This window comes from Haliaeetus leucocephalus, unplaced genomic scaffold (genome assembly GCF_000737465.1).
Source record: "Haliaeetus leucocephalus isolate CR32 unplaced genomic scaffold, Haliaeetus_leucocephalus-4.0 Scaffold889, whole genome shotgun sequence".
Taxonomy (NCBI): domain Eukaryota; kingdom Metazoa; phylum Chordata; class Aves; order Accipitriformes; family Accipitridae; genus Haliaeetus; species Haliaeetus leucocephalus.
Genome location: NW_010973325.1, coordinates 379075 through 400192, shown reverse-complemented (window position 1 = coordinate 400192; position 21118 = coordinate 379075).

Below are 21118 nucleotides of genomic sequence, written 5' to 3'. Positions count from 1 at the left end.
CCACATACCCGCCCCCCCCCCCCCCCCTTTTTTTTCCCCTTTCAAATGCAGTGAAATGAAGGTTATTATAAAAAAAAATATTGCTTATGATTTGTTAGATTTTATTGTTTTACAAGACAGAAGAGTTTTCCAGTGTTTCACATCACAAAAAGTTTAAACCTGTAAATATTTACCACTCACCTTGGGTGATTCCATTATTTTAAAAGAAAAATAAAGATGTGTAAAGTTACTGATGTGTAAAAGAACTTACAGGTACAAAAGCTTATGTATTGGATCGTGTCTATTTCTTTTTCTTTCACTTAAAATTGAAATTATTGGCTTTTCAAACTGGTGTACAACACACTCTTTTTTTTTTTATGTTCTCAACCACAACTTTTCTGTTGACCTTAGATGTTAGGAGCACAGCTCAAGAAATTCAATGCTATTTGTTATTTTATTGGATTAAACCATACTGGCTATCATATATTGCATTCTGTCTTATGTTTTGCTTGTGTTTCCTGATAGAGTATTGCTAGATGTCTACCACAAATAGCTGTTATATTTTCTTTCCCTGATCTGCACAGTCTGATTTTTATTCTGTAGCCATCTATCAGGCCAAAGAACTTAGTTTCTATCAAAGGAACATACTTCATCTGGCACACGCTTCCAACTGTTGGAGTTCTCTCTTTCTCACATCAGTGAGACACTGAGCTTTCTTTTCTTTCTTCTTCCTTACCTAATCTCTTTGGATGCTTGTTGTATTTCAGAAATGGTCTTATCAATGGATTGCATGCAGCTGGTGTGGTAACTGGTGATGACTTAGCCTGAAAGCCTAGCCTTCAGTTGTTTTTCCAGCTTTGTTCTCTGAAATCACAGGATTCTCATCTCTCACAAGTCTGCTGCAGAGCAGTGAATATTGCATATACAGGGCCTATTAGGGCTATCCATCAGAAGTTCATCCAGTGTTTCCTTGGCTTTAACAGGTCGCTGCTATCCAGCAAAAAAATTCCCTGTGATTCAGTGAAAACCTTCCCTAAGACTGAGAAGATTTACTGTGTGTGCCATCAGAGATCTCTCCTGGGCCTGGAACTGTACAGAATTTGTATTAAAGACTATGGTAATTGAATAAAGAATTTTCTTATATAGTAGGGGAAGATCCAAGTGCTTGGGAAGGATAACTTTGAATTAAAAGTGAATTTTATAAATGGGGATATGGTCTCAAATTAATGTGATGAAATTCAATGAGGGTAAGTACTACATTTTTTAAATCAACCTGGCCTTCTGTCCCCAGCAAATAACAAACTTAAAATGGAGAGAGAAATCCCGTTAGGAGGGACAAATAACTGATCTGGGAGTTTTATCTGTTCACATATGGTATTTGAGCCAAAATGATATAGCTGCAGAGATGGCAAACACAATCTGGAATACAACCAGTGCCATATTTAAGAAAAGAGAAATAATAATTTTTTCAGTAGTTCTCTGCCTTAAAAGTACCATGTCAACATTTTAATAGAGATGTTTACAAGGTAGTCTTCCTTGGATGACAGAACAGGAGGGGTAGAAATAGAAAGGTGAGAGGAAGTACAATATTAATCTTCACACAGTAAACTGTCATTGTGCTACAAAGTATTTTTCTTATCCTCAGAAATAATTAACTCGATTTGCTGCAGGAATGATTAATTTCAGAAACTGGGGAAAAAAAATCTGCTTGCAAGGATAGCTAAATAAGATTACCTTGGGATGTTTCAAAAGATAGACTAGATGACCATCAGACAGAGCTAGTTTGTATAAACTAGAACAGAGGACTGGCCAGATTGCTTTGTAAGGTCTGCTCAAACCCTATGGAACACCATTTCTATAAATAGTCCAGTTACTAATGCCATGGTAGTTTCATCACCAGTTTCAATGATAAATTAATCTAAATGAAATTAAAAGTCTCTGCATACCAGTGAGATACATACAGCAGCTATGTATTGTTATCTTCCTTTTACAGGTAGAGAAATTGAAGTAAAGGATGCAAGACAGCAAAATATGATTTTCCAGAACTCAGAATTTAGTCACCTTACTTTCTTCTATGTGTAAGAGTGAGTCACTGCTTAACAATGGGATTCAAGGGACTTCTTGCCATAACCATAGATTTAACCATAAATTCTCTTAACCATAGAGATGGTTAAAAGTTATGAAGATAATGAGCTAATAGTACTGGTTTCATTAAACCCCTGTGGAGTTATTGTTCTAACTTGCCTGGGGGCTTTCAAAAGTCCCACCTAATAATAACTGAAGATGACAGCAATGTGTTTTAAGAAAATGGCATGAAAAATGACCTCCTGCATTTGTAGCCCTAAAAGTCCTTATTTTTGAAAGCTGTTGCATATGGGAAAGAACAGCTGGGATGACATCTCTTGTCCACATTCGGAAGCATGAATGTAAAAAATACTGCCTTGCCAAAGATAGCGTTTAACAAAAAATGATTTGTTTACTGCTTGGAAAACTGATGATTTGACTGAATCAACAAGATGCCCAAATGATGCCTCTACAATTTGCACCTGCTTGTCTTGTTTTGATGAATGTGAAACTATGCAGATTAAGCGTTACCAGGTGTAGTGCAGGAATGCATATGCTCAAGCACTCTGTTTTTCTTATTATTCTTTCCTCCTTTCCTTCTTAAATCAGATTTAACATGAAGGTTTTGGGGTTTTTTTTGTTGTTGTTTTTTTTTTTTTAAGAAACCTGACAGAAGAGTTCACAGCCCATCTCTTCCACTCTGATAATTGTGCATCACTGTAAGTTCTGCAGCCATCTTCCCTTCATTTTACTGCTTTAAATTACTTGTTCAAAATACCACTTTTTCTATGTGACTGCAAAGAACATGATACTTTCTTTCCTCTCTACTGAAGAGCTAATAATGAGAAAATATTATGTCTGTCTTTGGCAACTAGAAGTCCCTAGAGAAATCTGAAGAGCTGTTTCCAGAAGCATCTCATTACTAGTGGGAAACTTTATCATTTTTAACTTACTCTAAGGTTTTTATTCCTCTTGTGTATGTTTGTATGTGCATGCATGGCTTTTCTTTTTGAAGTCCAAATTAAGTTTGAAACATTTGTCATTAAGTACGGCACTGAAGAAAGTCCCAGAACCAGTACCTCCAACAGAAACCAACAATTCTTGTCTTCCCAGTTTTAAAAATAATTCTTCCTTCTGGAACCAACAACCTGTCTCTGTAGGAAGTGTTTTCTTTCCAAGCTTTCAGTCTTCATTAATAAATTAATCAGGAAAAAACGGTCTTCTCTACATTAGGAATATAGGTACTATTTCCAGCTCATTGATGAACTGGAGTTGATCTGAGAGTTGAGGAACAAGATTAATCTCTAGATCTGTATTGATTTCTGTTGAGATATGCATATACATAGATATATAAGTGTGGAATGCAGTCTTGGGGAAAAAGAAATATCAAGGAAAGGAGTGCATCCATACATTTTACCTGGACCTGTGCTAAGTACTCCATGGGTGGACAAAGAAGCCACCAAACAGGCAGTTCAGTTCAGGAAAAAGGGTGTTGCTAAAGCAGGTGAGAGAAATAAATAATTTATCACTGAAATTTGAAATCTGCACTAAAATTTAGAATTCCTTGTCTCTGTCACATTGCTGAAAGGGGATGGGAATGTCTCTATTAGAAGAATTCCATTTTCATGGAAATGGGATATACTAAACATGCAACCACAGGTGAAAATGTAGGACAAAGGCTTTTCATGAAGTAATTCTTATCCATTAATAATTGCATAAATGCACAGAGCTTAATACATTTACAAAGGTCTCTGCGCAAGCAGAGGTTGCTAAGCACAAAAATGGAGGGGCAGCCTATTTAGTACTTATGCCAAGCAAGAATAATGTGCAAATATGTAAATTTCCCATGAAACTGAGACAAGAAATTCTGTGCTATAACTTGAGAAACCCTGACTATAACATGAAGGCTATGTGGACTTTGAGGGCTTAAGCTGATTCTGTATCTCATCATAACAACAGATGTCTCTCCAGTTGTGGCAAAAGTAATCAAAATCATTCAGAGCTGACATTTGTAAGGGATGTCAAAGGCAACAAGAAGAGCTTCTGCTGAGAAGGAAAAGGTTGAACAAGGAAAATGAAGACCTGTTTACAGAGGGCGGTTGTTTTAGTGACAGAGGCCACAAACGAGGCTGAGTTAGTCAGTGCCTGCTTTGTCTGAGCTTTTGCTAGCAAGGTGTCCCGGGCATCTGTGATTAGAGACAGGGATCATGGAGCAGAATGACCAGCAATGGATAAGGATCAAGTCAGGGCTCACTGGAAGGATTTTGATCCACATATATTAAAGCTGCATTGAGGGTGCTAAGAGACCTGCCTGATGTCATAATGATGGTTGAGACCAGGAGGGGTACTCAGCAACTGGAGAAAAGCAGAGGTTGCACTCATCTTCAAAAAATGCCAGATGGATGATTCAAGGAACTACAGACAGGTAAGCCCTATTTTGGTTCCTGTGAAAGTCAGGGACTGAGTCCTCTTGGAACAAGTTTATGGCCACATGCAGGAGAAGAAAGTGACTGGGAAACCTCAGGAAGGTTTTACTGAGAGTAAATCATGCCTGACTGAACTTATTGCCTCTTATGATAAAATAACTATTTGGGGGTGATAGGTGAGTGAGGAATGCCATTTACCTCAACTTTAGCAAGGCTTTTGACACTGTCTCCCACAGTATTCTTTTATTCAGGTTGGGACATTATGATCTAGATGGCTAGACATCTAGATGGTAAAAAGGTGGTTGGATAGTCATACCCAGAAGGTCATGGTCAATGGGTTGTGCTCTATCTGGAGGTCAGTAGCAAGTGGAGAATTACAGGGCACTGTACCAGGACTTGTCTTGGTTAACATCTTTATTAATGGGTTGGAGAAGGTAACGGAGAGCACACTCATCAAACGTGTAGATGAAACCAAACTTGGGGGAGACCAGTTGATATGCTTGGTGGTAGGGTCCCATCCAGAGAGGCCTGGACAAGCTAGAGGACTGGGCAGGTAAGAACCTTGTGAAACTGAGCAAGGACAAGTGTCAAGTGCTGCTCGTGAGACAGAAGAGCTCCTCCAATGGCAACAGCTTACACGGACAGGCTGGGAGCAGCTCCATGGGAGCATCCATTTGGGAAAGGCTATGGGGCCTGGTGAGCAGCAAGCTGAGCCTGAACCAGCAAAGGTGGCCAACAGCTCCCTGGTCTATATGAACAGGAGCATGGCCAGCAGCTGCAGCGTGTGTTTGTCCTCCTCTGCTTAGCACTCATTAGGCCACATCCACAATACTTTGTCCAGTTTTAGACCCCTGATACAAGAAAGACATCAACATATTGGAGTGTGTTCAGCAGAGGGGCTTTACGATGGAGGTAGTGGGAGCGCTTGCCCTGTGGGGAAAGGCTGAGAGATGGGGGATCTTCCAGCCTGGAGCAGAGATGGCTTTGGGCACACCTAACAGCAGCCTCCCAAACGCCTGTAGGGAGGTTATCAAGGAGATGGAGCTTGGCCCTTCACAACTGTGTGTGGTGGGAGGAAGAGAGACAACGGGCATAAATTGAGGCAAGGGACAGTCAGGCTGGATACAAGGAGAATTTGTTCATCTAAAGGACAGCCCAGCAGTGGGACAGGCTGCCCAGAGATGCTGTGCAGTTGTCACCCTTGGAGGTTTTCAATAGCCAATGGGACAAAGCCCTGAGCAACCAGGTTTGACCTCAGAGCTGGCCCTGCTGTGAGCAGGAGGTTGGACTGAAGACCTCTTGAACTCCCTTCCAGCCTGAATTTTCTGTGACTCCACCGCTCTATGAAAATCCTCTTTACTGACCAGAACAATACAAATGCTAGAAATAAATGCTAAAGCCATGTTTGTGTGTGATTTTGTCCAGTAAGATGCACAAGGATTGAGAATCAAACCTTGAAAGACTTCCTTTTTTAGCTTTGCAGGGAGAAATATCTCTCCTGTGAAGAGTTTTACACAATCTGCTAAAGACATTTATGAAGAGATCTTTTTGTTTGTTTATTTTTCATTCTGAAAGATGAAAACCAGGAAATCAGCCTGTGGCTGCTCTGGCTTGGACATGTTTCTGCTGTTATTTTTCTTAAGGATCAGAAGTAGGAGGTAACAACACTAATGATCAAATGTACAAATAACTAAGAGCAAAAATCCCAAGGAAAGAACACTAGTATGGCTAAACCTTAAGACACCTGACTTCAGCCTTAATTGTTGTAAAACATAACAATAAAAAACCTTTCTTTTTCTTTATACTAAAATAATGTCTTTATTTAGTATCGCTTCTGTTTTGTAGTTTCAAAATCCCTTACAATTCTTTCCAGAGAGATACTGCTCCTCACTGAGGTCTCATCACATTTGTTTATGTGCTTTTTTTCATAATTTTTATGCCAGAAGTCTAAGAACTAAGCCTAGAGGTGAAAACACTAACGGTGACCATAAAGGCCCTTTGCTGATCAGAGAGACATTGTAGGTTTTGTTTTGGCAAGTACATTCCTGTAACTTAATTCTCTTTTTTTCTCTGTTGTTTAACTAACCACAGCAAAGTCTCTTAGGAGTTATCACTGAGTCTGATAGTGGACAAGTGTCTGTTTTATTTTCTTTTATGCTGGCAGATACTGTAGGCAGCCTGTGTCTGACAGAACTGAACGTATGGAGTTCTGACAGCTTTTCTCCATCTTTTCTTCCTTTCCTGAGGGCAACAAGGCTCACTGCGGATCCCCTGCCCTAAACTGTCCACTGGACATTGTCCATCTGCACTGAAATAGAAGGCAAATAAATACTGTAACTCAGAGATTTCATTTAACATTTATTTAAAAATCATTTTACAGAACTATTCTTGCTTTGAGGTTTGCTTTTCTGAAGTGTGGGCAAGGTGTCTGTAAAACCAAGAGTTCCAAATTCCTATGTATCATATTTTCTATTGACTACAGGAAAAAAATGATGTGCTTCTCATTCACCCACATTTTAATTAATCCCCAGTACATTTGCTCTCTTTCTCAGTCTTGGTTTGGTTAAAAGTGGGTTAGTCAGTACATGGACCATTTTATATGCAAATCATAGACCGACATATTCACAGGTTTTGTGCAGGTTGCAATCTTTGACTTATGAGTCAGATCTTTTGGCAACATGCTTGTGAAACTGCTAAACCAGCAAACAGATTTCTGAAAGCAGAAGTTGAAATAATAATGATTTATTAGCATGATAACCTTCTTGAGCCTTTCTTTATCTTGCAGAAGTGTATAGCACAAAAAATTTGCCTCAAAAATTTATACTGACATAACTGTATTGAATTTTAAGTATAATCATACCCTGAAAAGTTGTTGTGTGTTGATCAAAAAATTTTAGAAGAGACATGCCATTTTCATTAGCTTAGCCCATTTGAGTTCCTTTTTAGAGGTGCTAGTAGCCATGTGAGAATTTCCAGTAATAATAGAATCATTGTAAACATCTGATGTGAATTTGATGGAAATATTATGTAGCTAAAAAGAATTATAAATGAGGTTTTAATGTTACTCAACCAAAAATGTGTCAGGAAATCCCTCAGAAATCGGTATGTAAAATAGATAAAATAAAACATATAAAATACATTTTGATTTGTTCTGGAGTTGTATCTTTTGTCAGCCGTACCATTCCTATAGATCAAATTGAAGGTAAACATGGTAAATAAGGTAAAAGGCTAGATTTTTGATTGAAAGCAACTGTTTTGATTCTAGCGATATCTCTTTTTTATCTTAATCAAGTATATTTTTAACTTCCTGTAATAATTTCATAGTAGTTGCTTGGAGATTAACAAAAATAAGGTCTAACTGGAGACATTTAGTCTCAATATAATCTGATGGTCAACAGTGTTTTTTGGATATTATCTTGTCAGTCTTAAAGCCAGAGCTTTTTTTTTTTTCAATCAGCTTATTGTGTCTGCAGGAAGTCTAAACCTCAATACGCTGGTCTGTCTTATAACCACAACCTAAATACTCTGCTGTTCTGTGATTTATGTATGGACAGTGCTTTCTCCCACAGGAACAAGGATAGGCTACATCACAATACAAAGTGCCTTCTGTTTGCTCAAAATGCCTTTTTCATTGCCTTTCCATATATGTTCACGTGGAACATAATTTGTGAAAGGTAGTTAATGATGCAAAGTCCGCAGAGCTGGTAGGGTTTCTCAGTACTGCCCCTGTTAGATAGTACATTTATAGGGGTTGTGCCTACCTTCCTGTAGTTAGCTTAAACCAGTTAGTTAAAATCTGAGCCATTACCCATCTTCTGGGCAGGCTGTAAAGCCTGCTCTGAACTCCAGGCAGCTAGTCTTCAGGCACATCTGTTCAACCTGCAGAAGAGATGTGTCCGCTGCAGTTTTCGTCAGACACTTTAATGACATATGAAAGTCCAACCCTGGGAATCTGGGGACTTTGTATCATAAACAATGTACTAGCCCTGACACTCACAAATACATTACTTATATACATATATAAGGGTACAGGTTGAGATGACTTTCAGGCACCCAGTAGGTTTTTAGACTTCTGCCCCTGTTAATTTACCATCTGAAGTCCTTTGGGAGAGAAATCAACACAAATCACAGCAGTGTAGAGATTTTAGTTTATAAAGGTCGGAGTAGAGTATCAGGTTTTATGAAACCTTCAGATCTGATGAAGGAAAAAAACCAACTTACCTTTTTTTCTCAGGACTGACAAAAGTATATATACTTGTTCCTAGGAAATCTTTATTAATTTAAACCACATTCTCTGGAGATTCCAGATTGAAATTTATTCCTTCATAAGTACCTATAAATTTTTCTTGTCCAGTACATAACATAATGTTTATAAAGTAAATAAAAAATGCTAATGAGGCAGTAGCCATCTATCTACCTCACACTGACATTATTAAGCTGCAGAATAGGTAATAAAAAGTTATTCTATTTCAAGTACCATTTTTGGAGGAAAACCATGTAAATGTTGATGCATGGTGAATTAAAGTAAATTAATCTGATAATATGAGTGAATTGAACAAGCTGTGCAATATAAATATTTTAATCACTTCTTGATCCAGAAGTACCTCATCTACAAATGAGCAATTACTTTCTACCTCGTGGGAGTTGTCTCTAATTATGAGGCAGTCTAGTTGGTGCTATACAAAAAGTACATGTAAATATCAAGCATCAGACCCTTGAATCTGTCATTTGTAATATGAACAGCATTTTATATCCCTTTTTGCAACCCTGTTTATGTTTTACACTAGTGATTTTATCTGTTGGTGTTTTTAACCTGAGCAGACCAGTCATTATCAATCTTTCATTTAATCTGTGCACATGGAAACACTTCCCAGTGGAAATTTGAATGTATGCTTATTAAATTTAAGCATAGGCTTGTTTTTCTCAGATCCTTATAGACTGCTCAAAACAAGCTGCCAGTGCTTTAGGCCTGAGGACTATAGGTAAAAAGAATCTATGAATGGGATGATGTATGCAAAAGAAGACCAAATAGTTTTGTGTAGCACAAATGTTTGTGGTGGTGTACTATGCTGGGCATCCTTTATTTGTGGGGAAGGAAGTCATGTCATGTAGCAGCAACAGCCTAGGTAGTTTAGGTAGGTGTCATTTAAGCATAGCTTTTGTTGTCTTGTTGATGAAAATTAAGGAGTTGTGTTCACTTGCTGCTGATTGTCTCACCTTTGTGCAGTCTGCTCTGAAAATGCAAAAAATGGGTTGAGAAACTTGGAGGCAGAACTGCTTGTGTCCCAATTACTAACATCTCCTTAAAGGCAGCAATCAGATTTTCTAGTGTGACACATATAAAACACTGATTTTATATACCCTAAGAGTGAAACTCATAAGTGCTTTTGAGGCAAAACCTTGGTCCACATCCCATTTCAATTTTATGTAAGATATATTTGAATAGACTAACTCATATTCAAACAGTGTGTATGCTTTAGGGGAAAAAAAAAGAAAAAAAGAAAAAAAAAGTGTCCCCAGGTCGTTTCAGAGAAGTGCTATTCATCATATGGCTCACTGCTGTAATAAAAAAATGAAACAGAACAAACTGATTGATCTGTTAAAAGATACGAGGTGCTGTGAAATATGTGTCCTGGTTTTGCTATCTTTCCAGCAAATGTCAATTAAACATAAAAAATCATTGTTTCCAAATATCACCAGAGATGATAATTACCACAAATCTATCTTCTATGCAAGTCTAAATTTCCATAATGTACCCTTACTGACAGTGACAGGAGGAAGAGTGCCATTATTCGTATCAATGGATGAGGAACAGTTCTTAGAATTACTTCACATGTACTTTGCTGAATTTACTGCTTCTGCTACAAAAACCCAATTGTTTCCTGAGATATTTATTTCCAAGATCCTGACTTTGATTTTACTCTAGTGATATCCTATGAGGAATCTTCTTCATTTTCTTCTTTCAATTTCAATCTAGCTTATTGAAGAAATACTGGTTTTTTGAAGCATATGGTTCTTTTGAGATGCAGATGAGTGACAAATGGTAGTTTCTAAGTTGATCCTTGTATCTTTGGGATTTCTGTTTGGCTGGGGCCCATTCAAAGACTTCCATCATAATGTAATATTGTTTTGTAGAAATGAGACATGCAAACCTCTGAAATATGAATCAAGGTGTCAAACTACCCTCTGGGAGCTATTCTGTGAGTGGAGTACATGTTCGCACAAGGGATTAACCTAAGCACAAGAGAATGGGCAGAGCTACAAATAGATAGGAATGGAGACGGAGGAATGGAAAATGCAGAATGGGCACAGACTTACTTTCACACATCCTTCTCACTTGTAAACATGATTTGTTTACAAACACTAATGAAATTTCCAATAAAAATAATTTGAAAAGATTTCAGCTCATTAATGGGAAAAAGCTGGCACCCGAACGTGTAAACAAATGAGTTTCCAACTGGACATTCTGTATTCCTAAATGAATGTCTTTGAAAAGCCTGCCTGTATTTCCTTCAGTGAAATAAATATGCTTGGAATATGGAGTTAACAGTGCAAAAGAATTTGATTCATAGATTATGATTATTAATAGATTTAAAACCAGTATGGCTGTCTTTAGTTTAATCTTTTGAAATGAAATCTACTCTCAGTAAGTATAAAATTATTTTATTTTTCCTATTGCTTGTGACATCATCAATGGGTCTTACCAGTATTACTTATTAAGCTGCAACTTAAAACTTTGAAACCTTCTGTAATTAAAACTTACCTAACTGATGCTTTTGGAAATTAGTTATAATAATGAAGCCATTTACCTGAGTATCCCCTGTTCGCAATGTCATTCATTGATCAGTTAATAACAGACATGTTAGTAATACAAGAAATACTTCAGGTTTTGTATGTTAAGTGACAAAAGACTTAATTTTAAGATATTCTACTGCTCCAAGTTTACTATACCATGTCAGGTTTGATTAAGCAAAGTAAGCATATGACTAAGTTAATTCAATGGAGAGATCCAAATATTTGTAATTAAACACGTGGTCTTTACCTTCTTAACTTGCAGCTTTGATAGCTAAATTCCAGTCAGTCTACTGCGTTTCTTCTTGTAAAACTAAAGTTTTCGGTTTAATTTTTATACTGCGGCACGCTCTTGCATCCTGTCCTTCCACATGGTGAGTTATGGAAGTTAAATATGAAAAGCATCTACCAGTTCAGTCTGTCCTCTGTGCCAGTGGAAAAAGGCCAGCCTGTCAGTACTCTCTGTAGTTCATTAAAAGAATTAGAAGTGAGAGGTCTTCTGTCTCTTTTTTTTCAGAGGTTATTGGGTGATATGGCTGAAAAGGTGGTTTGTTTCTTTTGTTATTAAATAATCAATGCCAATACCTGTCTAACTATATCTACACCCATATCCATATTTATATCAATATCTATGGATAGACACACATAAAAGATTTAACCTCCTTTTCCCCAGCTTGCTGGCCACAGAAACTAGAGCATGCTGTATCCATTGTGTCTGTTCAGGAATTTGTGCTTTCTTTTTCCAAAGTCTTCTCTGAAGTATCTACCTCTTGACACTTACAGACTGTGACACCTTTGCACTCTGAAAATACAGGCACTGCTATAGTGTATCTGTTCATTTTCATTTAACATTAATCATTGTAAAGAGTTTAATTTAGTGTAGCTGCATACACTTATCTCATATGAAAATCTAGGTGAGGTATTAATGTATAAACAAGTGGTTCCTGTTGTCAGGCTCCTAAGAACATATTGTGCCCTGACAATATGAAGGTTACCTGGTTTTCCTTTGTAACTCTGAGACACATTCACTGCATTAGGATTTGTGACTTCTGGTTAAGGCTTAGATTTTTCGCGGTGAGGGTGGTGAGGCACTGGAACAGGTTGCCCAGAGAGTTGTGGATGCCCCATCCCTGGCAGTGTTCAAGGCCAGGTTGGATGGGGCTTGGAGCAACCTGGTCTGGTGGAAGGTGTCCCTGCCCATGGCAGGGGGTTGGAACGAGATGATGTTTAAGGTCCCTTCCAACCCAAACCATTCTGTGATTCTATGATTGTAAATGCTTTCTGGAAAGAACTATTCTCTTATGCTGCATTATGCATGCTCCTGGAGCAATGGGCTGCCAGTCCATCCGCAGTGCTCCTGATGCCTTCTGCCATATTCCTGGAGCAACTCCTACTACTAGCACTGTACTGGGTCTGGCTGGGGTGGTGTTAATTTTCTTCATAGCAGTCCATATGGTGCTGTGTTTTAGACTCTTAACTCTTGTTATTGGAGTTTTAAAGAGATAACTTTTGCTTCTTTGCAGTTTTCACGGTACAGAAAGGCATTCTTCCATAAATATAGTATCTCTGCATGATCAATCCACAATCAGAGATTGGAAGAAGTGAGTTTGGTTTTGTCTTTACTACTGGATAAAATCCTTACCCTGGAAAAAAGGGTTAGTAACTTACTTCAATTTGTAATTAGTCATAAGACTTCACTGATAAGTGTCTCCCTGCTGGAGTGCACCCATAATTCAAATAAATAGGAGGAGTTTTAAGGAACAAATATGTGGCTTTTTAAAAACAAAATTGTTCCTGTATGTCTTTTTCTCAATGTCTAAAATTGTTATATTTCTTCTTGCTGGAAAGATAACTGTCATATAAACTTAGAGGAAAAAGGAGCCAAATTCTGCTTTTTTTTGACAGTGTCACTTTTTGTCTCTGCAAATTTTTGTCATTCATGTATCTTTTTATGACTTTGTTTCTCTCTTTTGTATCATGGATATGTATGGGGAAACTTCAGGACAGTTAAAAGTATCTTCATCTACAGGAAAAAATTGCAGCAAATGATTTGTACTCTGTAAACAACAAAAAGCAAGACAATGGCAACGCAGAGTAACATCACCTTTTCCCTGGGCTGTATGAGCCTGTGGCACCATCCTGTGAATAGTGTGGTGTATTTCTTGTCACACTTGAAAATCCACCTCAGAACTGGTACACTAAGCTATTATTATGTAGTACCTTCCTCCACACTTTTTTTTAGAAAATTTGTTTTCTACAGGTTTTAGGATGGAGGCAAAATTAGATTTATTATCCGCTGTCTATTGAAAAATATAGTGAGTAAAGAGGGGTTTATTATTTATTTCTATATGCATGTTTACCTTCTGATCACATAAACCCCAGCAATTCTCCATAAACAGGAATTACTCATCTTTCCTTTATCTATTTTATAACTAGTTCTTTATTCCATTGTTTGATTAGTAATCTCCCACCTTCTGCCTGAGTACCTTGATTTCCCCTTTTTTTGTTGTTATTACTCTTGACAAATGACAGACACCTTTGAGACTAAAGCACTGTGTAAGGCATATGGGAAGAGAAAGTAGCAAAGCAAGGTACCTAAGATACCTACTGAGAACAAAGGTGTTACCATCAAAAGGTAGAACAGTGAGGAAGGGAGGCTCTCTTTTTGGCCCTTTTCATTTGCAAGAGATTCTTGGAAAAACAAGAATATAAAGTTGGCAGAGTCCTTAGGCTACAGAGGTAGAAATGTTAAGGTAATTCAAATTTCCTTGCATGATCCAGCTACTACTTGCTGCATGGAGTTACATGTGTTATATGTTAAGAGCTGATACACAGATATCTGTAAATCTTAAATGTTCATGTGTTGATTCTTTTAATAATTGCTTTTACATTTTATAACATTGGCTAATAAAAGTGATATCAGATTGTTTCTGATAATGCATTAATTACTTCCTTGACAAACTGGGAAAGTTGAATATTAGATACCTGTTCATGCAGGCACTGTAAGCAGCAAATAGTCTGATCACATTCAAAGATAATATTACAGAAATTAGAGTTACAAAAATAAAAATAACTTTGGATTCACTTGCCAAGCATTTTTATCTCCTGTAATGTAACTTATAAGAGGAAATTCTATAATCTTTATTTATCACAGTGGAACTAACTTACCTAGGAAAGACAGACAGTTAAACCTTGATAGCTCATCAGTGAGATAAAGCTACATATGGTGATAACTGTTTTTCTGTAGAACTCTGAGAGGTCAGTGCAATCTGGTGGCAGACAGGAATCACAGAAAAAGCATCTTATTTTCTGTACTGAGAACAATATTTTCTTTAATGTTTTCTCCCCAGTAAAATGAAAATGCAGAAAGAAAATTTCAAACCACTGCACTTTCGTATATTGAAATTAGTGAAGAATAACCACAAATAGACAACCTTTTCTGTTGCTTTAAATGGGGGGATTTAAACTGCATTGCACTTTGTCTTTGAGTATTTTCCAGCACCACTAGGTGTCATCATATCTATTATTAATTCCTGTACAATAGCTCTTCCTAGTACCTAGCAGACAAAGTTGATGACTTAATCAGCTTCATCAAAATTTCAGTTTAAAAAGAAACAAGAGTGGTGAAAATATAAGACATTATGAAATTGGAGAAGTTAATCCCCTGAAAGCTCAGTTACACAGAAAATAAAGAATTTTATAAAATCAGAGACTTGGAATTTTAAAACTAAAACTCTTGTTTCATTAAATTCAGTACAGATTCTCCTCTTGAATACAGAGGTACCTTCTTTTAATCTTCATCTGGTACCTCCCTTTACTGCATATCGCGAGTCAGGTTCACAAAAGCACATAGGCACGTAGCAAGAATGAGCTTTACATTCTTAAGTATAAAGCTGTGACCTGAAAGACCAGTCCCCCAGGACTGTTAATCCTGGCAGTAGCTTCTAATGGCAGGCACATCCCCTTTGTTCTCAACATCTGCAATATATATAGCTGTTCTTGTCCAAGGTTTTGCTTTCAAGCTGTGCTCCTTAGTGTTCCAATGATACAACAGAGCTGTGCCCAAGTGCTCTGATGATGTCAAGCTACTAAGTGTATTTAGCACCTACCTAACATACTATATTTGGCTCCCCAGCTGTATGACGAAATACTTTTTTGTTGGTTTTCTTTCTCTTTAGAGAAAAGTGATGATGAGGTGGTATTTCTGCTTTTTGTATGATAGAGGACATTCAGGCACATGTTCAAAAGCTGATTCAGGGCACTGCGGGCCCTTCTTTAACTACAGAAACTCACAACACCCTAGTTTCACTGTCAGAAGCATTCCTTAGCCATCTGACTCTATGCTAGGTGAACTGGGAATAATTTCCATATTTTGTATGGATGACTACAGAATCCAAGGGCTATAAGGGAGTGTGGAAATCAGTTAAGCATCTCTAATTGGTTAGAATATCCATTTAATCCTCGTCTTCCGGCTCTGTGCCTCAGAACTATCTAGGTATTTTTACCAGCTGTTAGCTGAAAATTCAGAATCTATCTTGGTGATATTCTCTCCTAGACGCCCTCTCACTCAAAAACTCCTCATTATGCTTTCACTGGAAAATCTTTCTCTCTGAGGCCTGTTCTCTTTCATAACAGCCTTACACCAGAACCTCTTGGCTAATTACATAAATATGCCTTACAGGGAGAACAGAGACCTCAGACACTAGAGAATCTGGGACTATTTACTTAAAATTCAGCAGAAGTTTAAAGGTGGCCACTGGGAAAGTGAAATAGTCAAATATTGAACTTGTTCAGAGAAACCAAAGCACTTTTTCTCCCCATAGTTACAGCAGTTTAGCATAATTATTTGTCTCTCTTCTGCAATGATTCTACCTTTAAGTGAATTTAACTAAGTGTACTAATTATGTTATCTTAAGTTTTTATTTTCAAAAGCTGACGCTGTCTAAACTCCCAGTGTGAGGAACTTCGAAGGTGACATTTCACTAATGACTGCTCTGAGAAACTGACAGAGATTGATAGAGTGTTTTTTAAAGATGTCCCCATGAGAAGCATCTCATATAAAATGAAAATGACACTGAAACTTTTCAATACTAACTCTGTGTTGTATGAGTGTTTTTGTTTACAAGAAAGAACTGGAATAGAGAAGCACTTTAAGATAGTTTTCCAAATGCATGACGTGTATTTTTTTGTTTTGAAATGTCTTCAAAGAGTGTTTTTTAAACAACAGTTTTATGCTCCCTAAAAACTCACTGAAAACACTTTTTCACTGCCCTGCATACCAGAAACGTGCATTATGGACCAGGCTGTGCGTTGTCAGCTCAAAGAATGAGTACTAGATGAGGAACTGTTTGTGCAGAAACCTTCAAACCTTAGTATGAGCAGGTTCACACAGCACACCCCTCTCTTGGTGTGTATTGGGAAGGTAGACCCTTACCTCTTAATCTGTTTTTCTTAATTGTATTATCTCACTTTAGATACTAGTAACCTCAAGGTTTCATTTGCACAGGGATTGCATTTAGGCTTTGCTCTTCTGCAGGAAATATAAGGCCCAGGAGGCTTCTTTAGGTTCTCCCCATTGTTTGAACGTGTGCTCATATGATATAGTGAAAAAAGTGTCTGACCTTTGGGAGTCACTGTGATTTTTATACCGAATTGCAAATGCAAGCAAATGCACATTCAACAATAATACTCTGCACTTCTAGATACAGGTCAACGTGCTTCATGGGTGTCTAGCAGCGTTCATCTAAACAGGGTATGAAACCTGACATTATGTAAGTTTGGTCCAAGTGTACAGTTCCCTGCTTGGACACCACCCTTCTCTCTGCACAGAAATCAGTTTGCCACAGAAAGCTACTTGACTTTCATCGTAGAAAAACATCTTTCATATTAATCTTTTATACTATTTGAGAAGTAAACCTGCACCCCTCAAGATTTAATGGTAAAAGTAAAATTAAGCAGGATATAAGTGCTGATGGGAAAGCTGCAATACTATAGCATGAAAGAATTAAGTCTAAAACAGCCCCATCATTACTTCAGAAGAAATTCTCTTCAGAAGAAATAATGAAAAAGGAGGCATTTTATTCTTCCTTGACTTAGATGTGGCTTTCAGGTCTCTTTTGGTCTAGTCTCTCTTTTAGAAACAAAAGTGCACGAGTATGAGTAGAAATGCCACCTTCACTGATTCCCCTGCATCCTCTCTATTCTTGAAAAATAATTAAAACCAGAAATAGAAGAGAGAGCTTGAGATGGGAATTGCCATCTATTGAGCACGTGGTCATTAGATTAGTTGTACAGTTCTGTACGGTTTTATACAGTTCATAAAAATCTATTTCATTCACACAGTTTCATGTGGAAGATACATAGTGAAAAGTGGCTTAGAGAGATGTTAATCATTGCTCCTATCTGTTTCTTAAATTGTCATCCCATCAGGTGCAATGCAGGCTTAAAAAATGCAATATTCTTTTCTTATGGGTATACCAATGCATTAAACTCTTCTTGATGAGAAGCATTGCCAGATCAATAAGACATTTTATCCACATTTTCATGGTGGTCCCTTGAGCCTCCAGTTTCTATCCTAGCTATTAATTGAGTCAAATGACAGCAGATATTATAAAAAAGATTTCCAACTCCAAATCCTTTTGCTAGTCCTACACTGAAACCTTTCTAGCACTCCAGTTATTATTCAGATGTTCAGGTTGAGGTTTTTTGCTTTATTTCTTTTGGACAATATCATACCCCCTTAATATTTTTTTATTTACATTATTCTCCCCCCCCAGTGAAGCAACCATTACAATGACAAGAGGCGTTTTAGGGCCAATGCCTAAGTCTGCAACTGAAGGCATTAGAAGTCTTTTTTCTCTGGTAGTTTCAGCGTGGGTTTCCAATCATGTAAGACCTCCTAGGATTTACCTTTATCTTATTATGAGATATCAATGTAGTGATGTGCATCAATGTGACTGTCTATCACTTGAAAGTTCATCTTTTGAATCTCCTTGTCAGCTAGGCTTTGCGATGACATACCCATGATCTCTGGTTCCCATGCATCACTGATTTCACGTACCTGCCTTCCAGGCTTCCTAGCCCCGGGCATGTAAACTAGTTCTCTGGTCCTGCTGATGAGCCCAGCTTTCAAACTAATCTCCCTCTAAAGGATACAAATATACCTGAACACTAGTTTATAAGAAACAAATTAAATACAAAAGCAAAAGCCATAAGACTTAGTGCATATTACCGGTAAGGAAGGGAATTTGCCTTTTCAAGTTTACAGCTTGTTACTGTCAAGGGATTATGTATGAGACACTATGATAGGGAGCACTGTTTCTTCTTGCAGCTACCAGGCAGAACAATACAGAGGAACACATACTTATCACAAGAACCACTCAGATCATTTGTTTCTGAGTCTTACAAACAGCTACATTTAGATCTAGCATGGCTCAGCTGTACTGCATATGTTTGCCAATATTATTCTTGTTCGTGTATTGACATGGAATGGATTAAACAAGGTAAAAAAAAAAGGCAAAAATCAGATGGCTCAGCTTTTCTGGAAATTAGTTAAAGAATAGAAATAACAGAACAGAAGCAGTTCTGGAGTGAGAGAAGATACAGGTACTGTGGCACAAGAGTATTGCAGCTCTGTATGACGTGGCATATGGGCAAGCATGGGTGGACAGATGGCTCAGGAGAACGGAGGCAGAAAAAAGGGCAGAAACTCCAACTCTGACAGTTCAGCAGAAGAGTAGCCATCAGTCGGAAAGGATTCAGAAGCAGGTCGGTGTGGCAGCGTACCGGAGCATGGAGCAGTTTGAGGAAAGACCTCCGTTTATCTGACAAAAATAGGCTATGCTGCCCTGGTCTTCTCTGCTCAGGCTAATGGGGTTCAGTAGTACTAAACGCCAAAGAAATGAAATGCTCAAATCCAGGAGCAACACTCACTCCCACAGCTCTGAAAGCAGAGCAGGGAGGTCACTACAGTTTGGCCTCCAGCCTCTGAAGTGCACTTGCTAGGTACAAAGGCTGCAGGCAGTGGAGGCTGCAGCCAGCTCCAGGTTCCTGGGTGGAGTGAGAGCACTGGGATAACTCTGAGCCCATGTGTCAGTCCTTCCCTCCTGGTCCTCCGACAGGCAAGTAGCTTTAGATTATAGCTTCAAAACCCTGGATGTTTCTAGCTATCTAACAGGTGCACTGGTTCAACATCCTATATTGTCAATTTTCTCAGTAATTTTGATGTTTTTCTATAACCCCCCCATCCACAAGAACTCTATGACAACAATTTCACCTCTCTTCAGTAATAAAGAAAAAAGACTGCGCAGCGTTTCCATGTTGTGTAAACGTGACAACGCTTGAGCAGAAACATAAAAAATAAGAGAAATGCAAAAATAAATCTAGGTGCCCCATCATTTTAAGTCAGTTTTAGAGCTTGACTTGGGGTTTTTTTTTCAGTGCTTAGGTTTGGTGGTGTTATTAAACTGTATGTTTTATTCTTCATGATGCCAAACTGGAAAAGATAATCAGCCCTAGCCTCTGATAAAAGGGAACACAGTGGTATGAACTCTTTAAATGACTGCTAACTATCTTCACTTTGTTAAATTTGGGTATTTTACTAAAATGTGAAGACTAAAGATGTTAAAAATTGGTTTTGGTTTTGAATCTCAGTTGTAAAAATATTTAGATATTATTATTACCATTACTATTACTACTACCTACTACTATCACTGGTATCACTACTACAAATGTTAGTATCCCAATGGCAAGAGTCACAAATCCAGAGAATTTAAAGTTTAGAGCAAACTTATAGTTGAATTTAGAGCAAAGATGAAAGTTCAAGGCAAAAGTTTAAGTAACGTCAAGGAAAGTTTAATTGTGTAAAAAACCATTCAAAAACCCCCTTTATTTTACCCAGTAAATTACTATTGGAGTGTTGATTTCTCTCTCATTTCTGTCTTTTATACCTCTGAGATCATGAGGAAGAAAATTCAGTTCCTTTCAAAGTCTATGCGCTGTTAGTTTGTGGTTGGTACGGTAAGTTCTTTGTCTTTAACAAGGTGGCTGATTTCTTGAGTGAAGCGCAAAATGGGATTCAGCTTTACCTGTAAATGCAGAACTGGTGTTTCCATAACTGAGAAGCCCTAAAAGGTTTCACCATAAGCTTCAAGACAGTACAATGGAGTCTTCTGAAGGAATCATACTGCACTTTGTGCTCTATCCTAGCCATATGCCATACTACTTTCTTTTCTACATCTTCATTTTCTGGTTGTGTTTTTTTTCTTTTTTTTTTTTTTTTTTTTTTTTTTTACTGTACATGTGCTTCCGCCCCCATCCTTTTTCATTTGTCTCTAGGCTTAGCCTTTCCATGCTTTCTTAACTTCAGGTTTTTACTTTTGCTTCTCTTTGATTTATTCTTTGTGACTTTTCTCTTTAACTATCCATATTCTCTAGGGGTCCTCTGAGGGCATAATTCAGAACTTCATGATCAGAATGACTAGAATGACCTTCAATAGCATTAGGTTCATTATAAACTTTGTCAATAGCAGCTCTTAAGTTTTTGCTACAGATTTAGCCATATAAATAATAATATGACTCCAGGATTTGTGAAAAATAAGTCCATTTCAGCAATGACCTCAACAAATATTTACATATTAGCATAGGAAATTGACTTTGAAACGCAGAATTAGTGTGATAACCTGGCTAGGAACAATACTGCTAAATCTAGCTAGACATTTAAATGTTTTAAAATGCCTTCTTGAAAATTATGAAATCAACCTAAAAACATTAGGGTTTTAGTTTTAAACAAAAATGAGTTTATCTTCTCTAAAGATCTGCCTCTGTGTGACCTTCTCGAACAAACAGAAGGCTCAATA